The sequence below is a fragment of the Phyllostomus hastatus genome, unplaced genomic scaffold, assembly GCF_019186645.2.
Source record: "Phyllostomus hastatus isolate PE091 unplaced genomic scaffold, TTU_PhHast_1.1 phas_contig_38, whole genome shotgun sequence".
NCBI classification, from domain to species: domain Eukaryota; kingdom Metazoa; phylum Chordata; class Mammalia; order Chiroptera; family Phyllostomidae; genus Phyllostomus; species Phyllostomus hastatus.
Genome location: NW_025333869.1, coordinates 20,871,915 through 20,889,676, shown reverse-complemented (window position 1 = coordinate 20,889,676; position 17,762 = coordinate 20,871,915). Strand labels below are relative to the sequence as shown.

Genomic DNA, 17,762 nt, shown 5'->3' with positions numbered 1-17,762 from the left:
GCCTTTCAGGAATTTATGGTTTGATTGAGGAGATACCAAAACTGAAGAAATGCCAACTGAAACAAGATATTATGTATTATATAATTAAGAGTATCCTCACTTGGTAAGTGATATAGATGTTTAGGAAAGATAGGACTCAGTAAAGCCTAGATAGGCCTAGCTGGAAGATGTTGGCTTTCAGCTTTGAAGAACATGTGTGGCATGGGTGACCGGAGGTCAAAAGGACATTCCATGAAAAAGGACATGGACGAAGACGCAGCACAGAGGTAAGAATAGATAGAACTGGCTAGAGGAAGTGATCCAGTTTTTAAAAAGTCAGAAATAAGGTTACTTATGTAGGGCAGGTTGATAATATATTATGACAGTAGTTGTACTGTCAGGAACCTCTAGATTTAATTCAAAGCTGTGCTATGGGATTGTTAATCTTTACGCAGTATGCAGGCAGGATTAGAAAGGGCCTGGACTCTTAAGAGGCCGCTGTGGAATGGCAGTGAAAGGAGTGTGTTCCAGTTTTAGAAGCTTTTGCTTTCTTGATACCAGGCAAAGTGACTACACACCTCATTGCCTTCCAAGAGCATGTTTGCAGCAAAGGTAGTTTAGGAAACAACTTAGTAACAGATCGGGGAGACAGCTGGGGCCGGGACACTGCCAGTGGAGTAGGGTTGGGGGCGGTGTACAGAGAACCTTGTGGCCACTATGGAGATGCTGTCGGAGGCTGCTGATGGTTTGGTTGCAAGTTACCTCTGGCTTGGGCACCAGAGAAAATGGCCTGTCAATGCTTTTTCTCCCCATGTTTTTCAAAGTATTTCTGATGTTGGCTTTTGAAACCAAAATTTAGAGCCCAGTGTCAGTTAGGCTAATGTTGAAATAGTCTAGTATTTGAGGATGAAGGCCTGGAGTTACTGGCTGGCTGGTGGAACAGAGAATAAGGGAAGCAAATGTTGCATTTGCTACAGAGCAACATTCTGTGGTAAATGGAACAGACAGACCTAAAGACTGATCATATTTAGGGATAAGAGTACCAGAGAGCAGAAGGCTGCAAGAAAGCTGGCCTGGTGTATGGAAAATGGTGGTGGTCTCTGCCCGGACCCCCTCTCTCGCATCCCCCCTTGCAAGATTCTCCCCTACCACCCTTGCATAAGTTATAATCTTGTCTTTTAAATGGAAGACTTCTGGGATTTATATAGTGGAACTTGTGGCAACAGGAACAAACATACAATAAGTAGGCAAAGCAGCCACAAAAATTTGTTCTCTTCTAGTCTTTGGCTGAAGATGAACTACATTCTTTTAAAAACTAATAAGTGCCCAATGTGTTTTATTCCTGAATCTTCGGTTTCTGAAAAAAAAGAGGTATTTGGAGCCAATATTTTTTGTTCACATTATTCTGCTGAGAGATCTACCCAGCATTAACTTCCTGGTCCCAGTTTCTCCAACTCATCCATTTCCCTGTGTCTTCTAGAAAGATTTACCCCTGCCACACGTTTTTCCTAATGTAGAGATTTTACAACCTTTTTGGAACAAGTAAACAAACATCTGGAATCATGTGTGTGTTACATTTAATTAAAAGATTTGCATTTGTCCAGAAATGGTAAAATCATGAAAAATGGCCTGTCGGTGAGCTCAAGGAGGCCAAAGAATGACGTTGTTGGCTGCGAGTGGATTGAATTTGAGTGAGGTGAACACCTGCTCAATCAGCCTGCTCTCCTCCAGCCTTCCTCTTCCAGCCATTAATATTTACTGCTCTGCTTCTTTATCCATCCTAATGAAATTTTTGTTTGGAGCTGGTTGGTGGAGAGGGCTGTTACTTTTCTAATAACTTTGGGTTTGGTGGGATGTATATACTTTGTAAAGGGTGTGGTTTGGGGCTTTCTGACTTTTCATTCTCTTAATCAGAATTCCATATGCTCCAGGTCACTGCAGGAGCCTGTTTCTTTTTCTTCAATCAGCCACCCAGTCATGTTTTTTTTTTTTTGGACAAACCCTGCACTGGGGTTGTGGGAGAAGCAGAAGAAGCTGTAGGCTCTGCCTTCAGGAATCCTATAGTCTAAACGGAGAAATAAGGGTCTCCAGTTAGAAAGCAGGGGCCAAACTGGGGGCAGGAGTGCGAAGAAGGGCAAGATGAGTGAAGATGGAAGAATGGGGAGGTAGCCTTGGATGAAAGTGAGAGCTGAATTGAACAAATAGGTGGAAGGAGAAAGCTGGGTTTGTCAGATCCCTTGGGAGTGGCCAGTGCTATGTTGTTTTTATTCAGGTATAAAAAAAGGGGCTTTACTCCTCTCTTGGTCTACTTCTAAATGTGCAAGAGCTCTTTCCCCTAGTTACCTCATATAAACCCACAAACTGAGAAAAAAAGGTGTGCTCAATACAGAAATGCAGTTTCAGAACAAAGCCTTCCGCCCCTTATCTCTCCGCTCACACATTTCCACTCAATTGTTGCTCCTATGATCTCTGATTATAAACATTCTAAAGCCACCACCAGAATGAAACCATTTCTATAGGTAAGAAAGCTAGAGGAACTCTCCCTGTGAGTGTGAAACAAAACTTGGGGACAGACCAAGTAGAGTTCTTGTTTAATTTCTGGTCATGATCTAGCTGGAGTGTATGTGAGAATAACCTTAAAACAGAGGTTATATACAATGATTCTATGTTTCCAGTTAGCTACTCCTCTGTGAGGTACCCTCATGGTAAAGTAAAATATAACTTTTGGCTGCATATTAAGAGAAAAAGATTGAGACTATTTGGCTTTACAGAATGTATGCCCTTATATGTCTTTCACTTCAGGATTTATACCCAGGATGAAGTTATTTTAAGAAAAAGATGAGAAGTTTTTCTTGTCACACCTATTACAAAGTAGCCAGAGGCTGAAAAATACAGTGGGTGCGGTTTTGGTTAGATCCAAGGAAAGGATGAGCATTGTTGAACTCAGGTGTGGATTGTCAAGGAAGATTGGGAAATCACCTCTCCCAGGCCTTTTACTGAAGAATAAGCTCATCTGTCTTTGAGAGTTGAATAGTGTAGCCTGAAGGAAGTGAAATGAAACTTACTTTCAAATACGGTCAGGATATGAAACCCAGATCCAAAGTTCTCTATGTCAATGCTAGTTCAACTATTTCATAAAATGAAACTTGGGTTTCACCTTGACCTCTCTGGATTTCTTCAAGCACAGATAGGTAGATACAAGACCATCCTGGAAAAACACTCCAGTGTTGTCAGAGGAGTTCTTAGTTCTCATCTCTGTATTATTCTTGTGCATCTGTTTCTTTAAATACTCTATGCAGAAATATTAGCATGAAAATAAAAGAGTACAGCAATTTGGAATTTTCCATTTGTAGCTTTCCATTTTCCTTAGTCTGTGAGGTCAAAGTTCTGTCCTCAGGGATGCTAATGCAAACTCTCTGTGCTGTTTGAAGACAAGTGTTTCTTAACTGAAAGACAGGAGGGAGTGGGGAGCCAGGAAAATAATGCCATACTAATTCCAAAACACAGGTTGCCTGGAGATTCCAATGTAAAGTGCCCTTTTACCCCTATTCCCACCCTTCCCCAAAGAAAAAAAAATCTTGTGTTCTGAGAACAGACATCTGTGTGAGAACAATAAAACAGTCATTCTGTTACGGATTAGCTCTATGTTCCTTTATTTATCTTGCTATACCTCATCAGTTTCTCCCCAATCAAGGAGAGTCAAAGAGGATAAGATGCAGTTCCTTTCTTTGTTTTTGATTAGAGAAGCCTATGTAACAATCCTCTCCCTCAAATTTCTTTTCTCAAGAGAGAGCTTCCCTTTATATTTCTAATTACTTTTTCTTCTTCATCTGTTTCCTTGGAATCTTTCTAGAACTTACTTCACAGTCTGTAAATCAAATAGCCAGCATCCTCTGGAGAATAGGGTAGGCAGGGCAGTGAATGCTGGAGTATCTGGGAAATTATGAAGTACAGGAGAAACTAAGATAGCATGATGAATGTGCTCTATAGCCTTTTTTTCTTCTTCTGGACCCCTAGAGATTTATTAGTTAATTAAAGAAAATACCTATTGTGCACATACTATGTGCCACGACTCTTCCAAACATTAGGGATAGGTGATGAATAAACCAAAAATTCTGTCTTCAAAGAGCTTACATTCTTTTGAAAGGATAGATGACAAAAATAAAAAATAAAAGTCATATAGTGTATTAGAGGTAAGTGCTAAGATGAAAACAAAAGGGAGTATGTGTTGATCATTTGAGACTTGATAGAGAAGGCACCACTGAGAAAGTGGCATTGCAATACTAACTTGAAGGAGGCATGAGATGGAAACCTGAGAATATCAGAGAAAAGTCATCCAGGCAGAGAAAAGAACAAGTGGAAGATCTTGAGATAGGAGAGTACTGGCATGCATGAAGTAGAGCAAGCAGGCCAGTGTGGCCAGGTAAGCAATCCAGCAGGGGAGGGCAGGGTTGGAGGAGTATAGATGGAATCAGAATACTATCAGAGGCCAGAACTTGTAGTCTTGTAGGCCACACACTGTGACTAGGTCAGGAAGCCGTTGTAAGGTGTTAGCAGAAATCATAGAAATGATATTATACTACTCCCTGTAGGGGAACAAAAACACCTTGTATCGATAACTAATTGGAAATCAAGAAAGGGTAGTGCTGTTAATTAGAAAGTATGTAGATGGATAGAAGGATAGAATTGAAGAGGTTAACTCCAGCCAAAAATAAGTGTGGAGTTACAAAATGTAAGACTACTTCAGGAGGTCTTTAAGCATAAGACATTTATTATTCTCACAGATTCTATGGGTCAGGAATTCCAAAAGAGGGCCAGGGAAATAACTTATCTCTGTTATATAATATCTGAGGACTCAATAGAAGATTTGAAATCTGAGAGCTATAATCATTTGAAAAATCACATGCCTGGTGATTGATGCTAGCTATCAGCTGCTTTCCATGTGGCCTTCCTTTGTAGGCTAGCAAAGCCTTCCTCATAGATGACATAGTGGCTGAGATCTAAGGGCAAGAGGCCCTAGAGAAAGTAAGAGCCAGGCAAAAGCCATATTATCTGCTGTGACCAAAGTCTTAGAAGTCAGGCAGCATCACTTTATCTACATTCTACTTATCAACATAGTCACAAAAGCCCTGACCATGGTTAAGGGAAGGGAAAATGTACTCCACGTTTGGAAGGGTAGTGGCGAAGTTCTAGGAGAACGTGTGATCTGATCATTGCTCTGAAATATTGCTCTGATCATTTTGGCAAATACAACCTTCTACAATAATAATACACTGGTCTGCAAATAGAATTTCAATAAATTTCAGGGAATAGAAGTAGTACAAAAACTGTCAGGTCACAATATAATAAAACTAAAAATGAATAACAAAATTAGCTTGCAGAAAGCTTAGCTGCCCAGAAATTTTCTAATACTCTTAAATCTCAAGTCAAACATAACATATCAGCCTGGACCATGGAATAGCCAGAGAAGTATGATGGTAAAACCCTTACCTATTAGAACCTGTAAAATAGATGTAATGCCAGGCTCAGAGGAAAACAGTTTTAACTATATATAGTACTCTTTCAATAAAGAAAAAATGTGAAAGATAAACATCTGACTCAAAAATATACACAGTTAAATGACCAAAAGAAATGAATTATTAAAGCTAAAACCAGATATTAATGAGATATACTACAATAAAAGTATAAATAATCTAAATGTTAATTTTTAAAAGATTTTATTAATTTTCTTTTTAGAGAGGGAAGGGAGGGAGAAGGAGAGAGAGAGAGAAACATCAATGTGCAGTTTCTGGGGGCCGTGGCCTGCAACCCAGGAATGTGCCCTAACTGGGAATCAAACCTGCAATACTTTGGTTTGCAGCCCGCGCTCAATCCACTGAGCTACGCCAGCCAGGGTTAAAAGTTAATTTTTTAAAAGGGTTTATTTATTTATTTTTAGAGGGGAAGGGAGAAAGAGGGGGAGAGAAACATCAATGTGTGGTTGCCTCTCACATGCCCCCTACTGGGGACCTGGCCTGCAACCAGGTATGTGCCCAGACTGGGAACTGAACAGCGACCCTTTGGTTCATAGGTCAGTGCTCAATCCACTGACTTACACCACCCAGGGCCAAAACCTAATTTTTTTAAAAAAACTAAATCACTAACATAATCAAGGAAAATTAAAGAAAAAGCAAAATACAAGAGTTGAAATCCACAAAAACAAGAGAAAATTAAAAGAATCATGAGAACTAATTTTATTTATCTCTGTGAAAATATCTGAAAGTCTAAATCAAGTGGATAGTTTTCAAGGAAAATGTGGTTTCCCAAACCTGAGTCCAGAGAGATAGAAAATACAAACAGACTGATTTCTAGAGGCAAAATAAAGTTCATAAAACCTACCAGGACCCCCCAACAGCACAAAGTCTAGGTGGCTTTACAGGGAGATTTTATCAAACACTAGGAGAGAAAATGACTCAATAGTAGTCTGTTAAATGTTTAACAACTGCGTCTCTACAAAGCAAACACACACACACACACACACACACACACACACACACACACACACACACACACACACACACACCCCCTGATCAGTAGAGTTTACTAATTTCTGCAACATGAATATTCCCACTTTGAGTGATTTCAAGCTACACACATTACATTACTTTTTGTGGAGTTGGGAAGAGGTGTGCTCACATCTTGTGAGCCCCTGCAATCTGGCTCATGTGTACCACAGAGAAAATTCCAAAGCTGTGTAAACTGTTCCAGAGCATAGATAAGTAAGTACTTTGAAATTCTTTTTATAGAGTGCATAAAACCTTTCTATAAAAATTGATAAGGTTTGAGAGAAAATGACTACATGAGTATACTCACTTATGAATACATATGCAAAATTCCTAAATAAAATAATTATAAACAACACCCAACAGTGTAAGCAGCAGGGTAAAACATTATGACCAAGTGAGGTGTATTCTCAGTATGCAATCAAGTTTCAGTGTTAGGATATCCATTTATTTATTGAATTGTTTTAATAGATCTAAAGATGAATGCCACCATTCTGTAGATGCTGAAAAGGCTTTGACCAAATTTAATAAAACATTTTTGATAAAAAGCATATAAAAATAGATGTATACTTCCTTAATATGGTAAAATCTGTCCATTTTAGTACAATGCCAACATAAAACTTCATGGGCAAATGTAAGAGATATTTCTATTAAAATAAGGACAACATTATATGTCTGTTACCACCACTGCTCTTTAATGTTTTACTGGAGATACTAGCCAATGCAATTAGATGCAAGAAAGGAACTATAGTCATGAAAATGGAGCACAGGTGACAAAATTATCATGCTTACAAATGATTATATTTGATTTGACAACTGGAAACTTAAGAGAAACCGACTGAAAGACTAACAAGAGAATGCTGTAAGGAAGTAAGGTACACACACAGAAATCACTAGCCTTTTAATATTAAAACAAAAACCAACTAAGCATATTGTAAATTAAAAACTTCGTTTACAAAAGCAACATAAAAGGTAGTAAGTGGGGAATATTGTAATCATACATTAACAATAACATAGTATCTTCACAAAGAAAACTTTACAGTTCTCTAGAAGAGCACAAAAGAGTGCTTGGAGACATGAATAGGCATACCATATTCTTTCATAGGAAAACTCAAGACTATAAATATGTCAATGATCTTTTTATTAAAATATAAATTCATTATGAAACTATATAACTACCAAAAATATATTTTTCTTTGAGGCAATATACAAGAGGCAACTGAATGATGTTTTTCTGTCATATTGATAGTCTCTCTCTCTCAAATCAATAAACTTTTGGTAGAAATGCAGATTGGTGCAAGCACTATGCGAAAACAATTTGGAGTTTCCTCAAAAAATTAAAAATAGAAATGCCTTATGACTCAGTGATTCCACATCTGTGTACATATCCAAAGAAACTCAAAACACTAATTTGAAAGAATATGTGCACCCTGTGTTCACTCCAGTGTTATTTACTATAATCAGCAAAGGGAGCAACCTAAGTGCCCATCAACAGATGAGTGGATAAAAGATGATGATACATATATACAATGGAATATTACTCAGCCATAAAAAGAATGAGATCTTACCATTTGTGGCATCATGAATGGACCTAGAGGGTATGTGCTTATTGAAATAAGTCAATCAGAGAAAGACAAATACCATATGATTTTACTTATATCTGGAATCTGAAGAATAAAATATTATAAATAAACAAACAAAATTGAAACAGACTCATAGATACAGAGACTGATGGTTGCCAGGAGGAAAGGGCATTGGGGAACAGGGTGAAAAAGGGGAAGGGATTAAGAATACAAATTGGCAGTTACAAAATAGTCTTGAAGATATAAAGTACAGCCTAGAGAATATAGTCAATGATATTGCAATAGCTATGCAGGTACCAGGTGGATACTGGAAATATTGGGTTGTAACTTTGCAAAGTATATGAGCATGTAAACCCTGTGCTGTATGCCTGAAAGTAATGTAAAATAATATTGCATATAAACTGTACTTGAAAAATAAAATTTACAAAAATCATTAGGACAATCAGTAAAATTTGAATGGGATCTTGGAAGTGGATGGTAGTATTATATCAATGTTAATTTCCTGATCTTATGACTATATTTACAATTATGCATTTATTTGTAAGAAATACACTATAGTATTTGGAAGTAAAGGGCATCACATGAGCAACTTATTCTCAAAATGTTAAAAAAGTGTTTTGTACTGTTTTTACATTTCTATTATAAATTTGAGATTGTTTCAAAAAAAGGAATCAAAACATGATAAAATCCAGATCAGACCACACAAAGATGCTGTAGAAAAGCTGGAATTTTAAACCAGAAACCCAATACACATGCTTTAAAGTTTTATGGTACATATTTATACTTAATTGTGTATACTTTTCAAAGCAAAAAAGAACTTTTACATAGAAAGAAAGAGATCTGAAGCAAAGTCAAAAGACATACAGTGAAACATAAATATTTGGAAATCATATCACAGACAATGATAGATTACATATATTTTTCTAATATATGAAGACTTCCTGAAATATGTAAAAAAGTGAGCGACAACTCACTATAAAAATAGATCAGCAATTGCACTCCTAAAAATAGTTGCATGTGTGTAAAATGACATATATACAATAGCATTCGTTGTAGAGTAGATGTACTAGCTAAACATTGAAAATAGCAAAATTTCTATCAATTGTGAAATGGCTACGTAAATCATAGTACATCTAATTTCTGGAATATTGTGTGTCTCTGTTAAAAGAATTAGGGATTTCCCTATATTATTATATGCAAGTCTCTGCAGCATATATCATTAAGGGTATAAAACAAGATGCAGCACAATATGCATAGAATACTACCCTTTTAGCATAAAAAGTACAATGATAGGAATCTGTGTTTCTAAAAACACTCTGAAAGATAGACAGTACTGACTGCCTGTGGACGGGGAGAAGGAGGTGGGTGGAAAGACTAGAGAGGAGGAACCCTATTCACTGTACACTTGCATCTACTTTAAAATTGGAATCATATTAAAAAATAAATCAAATTTAAGAGAGTGAAATAAAATGCATGTAGCCTATAACCTAGCAATTACACATGTCCAAAGGGAAATACGCAAAATAATGTTTATTACAGTGTTTTTCTAGTAATAAAAAACTACAGAGAAATTATATATGCCTATCAAGAAAGGAATGGTTAAAGTATAATAATCATTGTATTAAATATGATGCAGCATTTTTTAAAAGGTTAAAGTAAATTAAATACTATTACAGAATATTTTTCATAACATATTTTTGAGCAGAAAACAATCTGAGTACTAACATTTGTACATCATGATAGTGTATTTAAAAGCACAAAATCACACACACACAGTCTCGCACTTACGCATAAATGCATGGGAATAGTTATGGAAGGATGGATAGAAAACCCCTAAAAGTAGGTACTTCTAGGAGAAGACCCAGTTTGAATTGGCAAAAGGTAGAAGAGGTTCAAGAAGTTTAGCTTTTTCAGTATCTGAATTTTTATAAAATATGCTAATATTTTACTCATATAATAGTAATAATAAAAATAATAAAAGATCTAAAGAGGTTAGGAGCTTTGGGTAATTTGTGACCATTTTGGAAACTTGGAAACTTTGTTTCCCCAAGGCTAGGCATAAAGAAATACTTTTTGTGAAAACGTTGCTTTTCTTCTTAAAATTAAATAATCTAGTGTTGAAAGTCCACAGTAAACTTTCTGTACTCTGTCACTGTTGGGGAATGTGATATTCATATGAATCGAATATTCCGGTATACAAAGAGATATAGAGAAAAAAGTAAAGAGGTGGATGCATATAATGAATGCGTGGCTTTCTGATTTACTAAGAATGGGAAAGGAGACATCAGCATTAATAATAGCTACTATTAATTGAATGATTTCTTTAGAGCCAGGCACTGTGCTGATATTTTACATATGTCCATGGTCTCATTTAATCTTGGAAATATCTCCTAGCGATAGGTATTATCCCCACTTTATAGGAAATTGAAGCTTAGAGAGGTATTATATAGTTTACCTAAGGTCCCAGTGCTAATAAGTGTCCTTGTGAGATTCAAAACTAGGTCTAATACTGAAGCCTGTGTTCCTTACCCTATTCTATGCTACCCCTGCCCCCAATAAAGTATACTCAACAGTACAACTATACTGAGTACATTTTAGTCTGTTTCTTCATGATTCAAGAAAGCACTCTGGTTTTTTTAGTATTTCAGGAATCCTATTATGAGTATCAATTATCAGGGTACTAGTGAAGCATGAAAATAAATGATGGTTAATTGGAGATATCTTATTGAAAGAAAGCAGAGTAACAACACTGCATTTATAGGACCTGGTGCTTTTGTTACAGATAAATAAAGGTGTAGCAAAATCACTGTGTGATTTTTCGTGTGTAACCTCTTTGTAATTAATTGATCTGCATATTCAGAAAGCTTTTTATTTCCTATATACTGATTTCAAATGTTGTGTCATTTTTATTACCAATATCAGAATTTGCCGGTTTGTAATCCTATAAATATTGTTTGAATACATGATCTAGTTTCCCCCTATCGGAATTCCATAGCAAAAAATCTGATCTCTTTAATCTGAATTAACACAAGCACCACTGACTTCCTAGACGACCCCTTTGGTTATCTACTATAAATGCCACTTAGAGGAAACACAAGATGACTCCTGGGTGTCTAGTAAACTTCAACAACCACCTGAGAGATACCTCCATGAGACTGTATAAAATGGAAATAAAGAATGGCAAATAACCCATTGACTATGCACTTTCTCACCTGCTGAGAGCAAAATGCAACCGAATGCAATTTTAGTACTTACATGCCTCTGGGGAAAACAGACCCTAAAAATCACCAAGTGCAGCACTGGAAAAATTCCTTAAATTTGTGCTATGCCTGGTGTTATAAAACCCAAGGAACCTTAGACTTCCTCCTAGAGTAAAATGGACTGGTAATTTTGTTTTGTTATATTATCCGCCAAACATAATGATAATGGGTCACATGCAGTTTAAGAAAAAATTAAGTCTAATAAGAAAAATCTGTAACAAATACTAACAGCATCTCATTGGTATTGTTGTTGATGTAACCTTTCTATTAACATTTGCTTTTACATATTAAATGATCTGCAATATGTTGAAAATGAAGAGAGCAGTACAAATTAAAACAAGAATTTTTATAATGCATGCATTGTATAAATGCTTGTCTGTCTCTTCCCTCAGGCAAGTCCTGAGAGATATGGTACATACTAGGGAGTGGTACTAGGATATAACAAGAGATACTTGATTTTAGATACATGCAGCAGTAAAGATGCTCAGGGTGGGGAGTAGATCCTATCATTAATCAGGAATGCAAGCAAGTCAATAAAAAACAGAGATTGAAGACCTGAATTGAGCCCTTTAAAAAAGATACAGTTATCCTCTCAAATCAGGCTTCTTCTGGGTCAGTGGAGGAGGGTCAAAAAGCTTAGGGAAGCTCTGGTACCCATGCAAAGGGGGGGGTAGAATTCTATGCACAATTTCCTATCCATCAAGGACAATGTGGTGAGATGGGGTAGAACTAGGGAAGATATTTTCAGGAAGCTGTTATTGTTAGATATATGCTACTCATACATTAGAATCTCCTAAGAAATATCTATAAGGTAAATATGCTTGAGTACCTACTTCCAGGGATTCTGATTCAGTGGGCCTGGGTTGACACCTGGCCTCTGGTATTTTTAATGAGATCCTTTAGCGATTTCTCTACATACAACAATTTGAAGACCACTGCATTAAATATTAATAAGGAGTCTCTTTTCCCAAGTCTTCTTGGCCATGAGGTTAAGAGAGTAGTGACTGTTTCCAAACCCTGCTGACTAGTGACATGGCAGCCACAAGAGTCCTGCCATGTCAGGCCCTCAGTGGTTTCTGAGAAGGACTAAGCAAACTACAGGAGGCTAAATTATTATGAAGCATTTGCTATGCAAGGCCCTGTGCTGTGTGCAGAGATGGCAAGGGCCCCTGCCCTTGAGGAATTTACACTTTAGACCAAGATGATCAAGAGAGCAGACAGAAACTCAGATGAATGCCTTGAAGTATTATAAGTGCTATGCAACCTGGGCTCACAAAAGACTCGGTCATTGGGTGGAGGGTTTCCTGAACCAACATAAGGCTTGAACAAAGGGCTGGCTATGGTACAGAGAAAGGGACTTCATAGAAGTATTGCTGAGAAGTTTGAATACTTGGGTGGTATCCACTGATGGGTTGTAAATAGTGAATAGGAGGGAAGAACATCAGGTAGCTCCCTAGTTTTGGACCTCAGTACCTTTGTGGAAGATCTAGCCATTTTCTGAGAAATGGTACTTAGGAGGAACAGATTTGATCAGACATGCTGAACGTGAGATATCTGTGCTTGTAAATGGAGATGCCCTAAATTATGGGTCAGAAAACTTCTACTGTAAATGGGTCAGATGGTTTTTGTTGTGACTACTCAACTCTGTCATTGTAACATGCAATATATAAGCAAATGGTCATGACTGTGTTCCAATAAAACTTTATTTACAAAAGCAAGTGGCCAGCCAAATATTGCCCATCTGGCTTAGCTTTATTTTCCTGCTGTAAATGTAAGAATGGAATGAAAGACATAGACACATGCTGATTCTTGCAAGTCTGTGTGCAAACACTGCATTTCAAGGTTAGTTTAACAGAGAATTTTTAACCTTCTAAAAACCACTCAATGATTATTTAGAAAATAGATAATCAATGTAAATTAATGTAAATCCATGTAAATTAAACCATGGGAATGAAAAACTTAAAATTCAGGGATATATTTACCATCAGTGGTAGGTAGAAGCAAAAAAATCTAATCTGATAGGAAAACTAAAGGTATTTATTTATTTCTAAGTTTACTAATAGATACACGGATTTTTAAAAATTATTCTGAATATTTTACATATGTTATATCTATTCCTTTGCAATGGAGCAAGCATTGGAGCCTCAATGGAGCATGATAATATCAATGGATCATGTTAATGAAAAATAAGACAAAACCAAAATTTTACTGAGTTACCAGTTTTATATTTTTTGAGAAATAATTAACTCAAGGTTCTTCTTCTTGTAAAAAGATGTCAACTTGGGGGACTAACTTCTTATCTGACTTGGTTTCTTTGCCAGTCATGTTACCTTTCCCACTCACTGAAGGCCAGCTGGCTTCTAGTGTTTCATCTGGGCACAAGGCACTGGGGTCTAGGGATAGCACAGAGCAGGAAGGAGTAGCTGCTGTGGGGTCATTTGAGTTCCTCATTTTATGGAGAACAAGCATTGTCTTTGGCATAGGACAGAATGTGGTCAAATTCCTCCCTATCACTTAGCAAGTGATCCCACTGCTGTTTTTATATTATCCCAGTCATCTGGGCTTACAGGGACATTGTGTAGTGGTTTTGTGGTGTTGAAGCTATTGCTACCTAATTTTTTATTTCTTGGATATCACTTTGTAGTGTCATGATTACAAGGCTTGGAAGAAGATAAATTCTCTGCCTATTCTGAGTATAAATGGGCACTTGAAATGAAACCACCTAGTTAATTTCCCCTCGTTGTTGGAGTAGAATCTGAATCCAAACCACAGCACAACCTAGCCCCTAAATCTCTATTAAAAACCACCTTGGCTAGTCTGGCAAAGCTTTATTTAAAGTCAGCAGAGAATTATAAAGTCAAAAGTGAAAAATGATGCAACAAAAAAGAATCATAAAAATGTCCTGTATCAGTTAAATGCAGTCAAAGGCAATTTAGTGTGTCTGGCACCAGTCCTTATTGATGCAAAGGACATCATGTGTCAGAGGTGGGAAAGAACATGCTGGACATGCAGAATGAAGGATACAGATCCCAACTTTACTCTGGAGCAGCTGCACAAGACTGTGAAGGATGCCTCACTGTTGTGCTATTATACCAGGAATTTCAGGATGCCTCACTGTCTTGCTATTATGCCAGGAATTTCAGGGAGAATATTCTAATTATCCCATCCTATACATCGTTGGTTCATTTTCTTCCTGATGTAGTATAGTTTTTAAATTAGATTTTTTCTTTCATGGAGACAAGCAAATTTAGAGGCTGCAGAAATTCTTCAGACCAAGAAGACAGTATCCTTCATCAGTGCTTTTTAAGTATCCATCTCTTTGATGTCACCACATTGAACTGCTTCCTCATATCAATATTCTAAGCCATGATTGTTTCTGCTTCATTTTGTCCAACTCCCTTAGTGTCTCATTAGTCAATATTAGCTAATTTGAGTAGTAATAACCATAGCTACGATATTATGTACCTACCATGTTCTAGGTACTGTGCTAGCACCTACATGTGCATTATCTTACCAGTCCCCACAAAAACCCAATGAAGTAGGTCATAACCACTTTTTATAGAGCACTTGTTAGAAATCAAGCAGTTGTGGAAGGTCAAATGAGAAAGGCAATGGGATTCCTTGGGTACTTCCTCTTAATACTCCCACATTCAAAATCATGTTCTGGGGTACCTGCCTTTCTGTCCCATCTATGAATTCACATCCAGGAGAAAGGGAAAGTAGTTTGGAGAATTCCTTTGGTTCTAGCAGATCTTAGAGTCTCAGTTGTAGATTCAGGATAAGTGATTGGTTCAGTCTAAATGCTTTAGAGGATCTGAAAGAGATTAGAGAAAACTATTCCAGAGGATAAAGGCAGGACAGGAGGGAACCATTAATCTCACGGACATTCAATTCCCCAAGAACTTTTTTGGGAATGACCAGAAACAAGCCAGGCCATATGCTGTCCATTTACAATCCTCTGAGCTGTGGACTTTTTTTTTTTTTTTTTTGACAGAACAAGGCCAATGCTATTGCCTCATTTGAGGTGGTTCTTAAACTTGAAAAGGAACTGAAAGGTTGAGACATGCATGCAGAGTCAACACAGATGATTTGACGAAAGTAGTCCTGACAAACACCAGGGCTCTCCCAATTGTCAGAAACAGTCTCATGATGACACATTCGAAGCTTCCCAGACTGGCTCACATTTTGGTAAATAGGAACAATCAGCGAAGACATATTTATGCTGTGGAGAGTTCTGAGATATAGAGAGAACAAGTTAATTGTTCAGCCTCAACTGAGACCTTTCACTCAAGTCATTAATCACAGAGCACAGTCTGGAGCCTTGGCCCCTCAGTTGGATTCTTCAGGCTGCTCTCCTGCTCCAGTGGAAGGCTGAGTCCAGGTGCTGGCCATTTGTGTTTCCCTCCAACTGCAGTGATTTATGAACCCAGAGATATTTTCTGGGGTTTCCAAATTCTGTTCCATTACTTTGTAATAAGAGGGGTGCATGTGATTTCTGGTTGTTTTTTTTTTTTCAGATTCTTAGTTTTAATATACTTAATACCACAGATTGTTTTCAATTAGTCTGTGGCCTGCCTTCTGTGAGCTAAAGGGTAGAAATACTGTTTTGTGTTTTGAGTATCTAAGGTAAAACTTTAAAGACTCCCTCTTTTTTTTCATTTGGCTGGAGTTGAAAATGCAAAATGTCCTGCATGAGGTTTTGTTCCTGTGATCCTGTGTTCAACATCTCAATGCAAATTAAGAGTTGGGAACCCTTAGTGACAACAACTCTTCATAGGTGTCAGAGTTATCCCCATTCCACCCCAGCACATATGGTTCAGTGTATAATATCAGGAGGCCTTCCACACTTGGGCCAGGTCTCCAGTGACAGTGTAAGCCAATATTGAAGACTTCACAAGAGAATCTGAGTGTCAAAGGAGGACACTGTAATATTGAGGCTAAACCAGGTGGTGCCTGCCGAGTGTTACCTGTTTAACTGAAAGTTAAGCCTGATCTGAGCTGATAAGGGGCAACAGATCCCTTGGGAGTTTTCCCAAGTGGCAGAAATGTGTCACAGGAACGTAATTGGAAATTGATATTTGACATATCGCTGGGTTACTCTTTATTCCTGATAACACCAAAGGGTTTGGTCAAGAGTTGCCAGTGACTAAAATGTGAAATCCTGCAGTCCTTTGCTGAAATACAATCTCCTCTTTGTTGAAAGTAAGCAGCTGCTTCCTGATCCTCTGCTTCCTAGCTAGCACTTCAAGTGCAGAGGCCTGTGGGTTTAATTTGGGTGAAATAAGTGGTGTATACAGCCAGTCCCACCTCTTGATAATTCTCTTAAACAAAATCATCACTGGCAAGAGAGTATTCTCTTTAAAATTCAAACCAATTTAACAAGTACTTGTTCAGAGCTTGCTACGTGCTCTGTATTGTGTTGTGTGCCATGGGATCCCCAAAATAAATATCAAACATGGCCTCTGCCCTTGAGGAACTTATAGAGTCATAGGAAGGATGATGTGTTTATGAAACACATTTTACATGGCAAGATAAGGTATCATGTATGTGCCAAAGTGAGTGAAACCTGGAAGAAGTACAGCAGGGAGTCATAAAATTGGGAGTTGAATAGACCGGAGCTGTCAGGGAAAGCTTTATGGATGAGGTGGCGACAAAGACACCAATATCCCAAACCCAGGACTCTCTCTCCCTTAAAGAAAAACAAGAAGCACAGTATCAGGTTACCAAATGATTATGGAGTCCTCTTTGAGTGAAAGTAAATTTGTTCAATATGAGAATAGATTAATTCAATTCAATAAATACTTATTGAGTACATGCTATGTGCCAACAACTATATCTGATGAGGTAAAGGATGAATAATCCACATGTGGGTAGTTCTCAATGCTGCCTTCTCTTAACATAGATACTTAAAGTTATTGTTGGTCTATGTGATTGCAAAACCTGTAATTTTTACCATGTACAATTCTATCTCTCAAAAAGACCTCCTCATGTTTGCTTCAGCGCCACATATACTAAAATCAGAATGATCCAGAGAAGATTAGCATGCCTCCTGTGCAAGGGTGACATGCAGATATTTGAAGTGTTCTGTACTTAAAAAAAAAAAAAGAAAAAGACCTGCTTATCCAAGATATTTTTAGATTGAGGAACTAAGTCTAATTTTTTTGTGCAGTGAAGAAGTGACATGTCCAACTTCCTAAGTTATATACCATGTAAAGAGTTGCATGCATGCTGATTGTGAAGGGAAGGGACACTCAGGTTTGAATGTAATCCCAAATTATTGGGCTAGGGAGTATTTGGAATAACATTTGAAAAATCTGAACCTGGACCAAATTTAGGACCATAACCAGAGCCCAAGCTTTCTGAAGATCAAATTTTCCTGGAATTTTTATTATTCACCT

The 17,762-nt window shown here is 37.4% G+C and overlaps 1 protein-coding gene and 1 non-coding gene across 3 annotated transcripts in view; both read left to right on the top strand.

Moving 5' to 3' along the window:
- LRMDA (leucine rich melanocyte differentiation associated) overlaps positions 1–17,762 on the top strand; it is a 1,077,770-nt gene that overhangs the window by 877,089 nt on the left and 182,919 nt on the right. The gene's annotated exons all lie outside the window — the stretch shown is intronic.
- On the top strand, positions 17,354–17,458 carry LOC123821239. Its single transcript, XR_006786089.1, has one exon. It is a non-coding gene; the product is annotated as a U6 spliceosomal RNA (small nuclear RNA).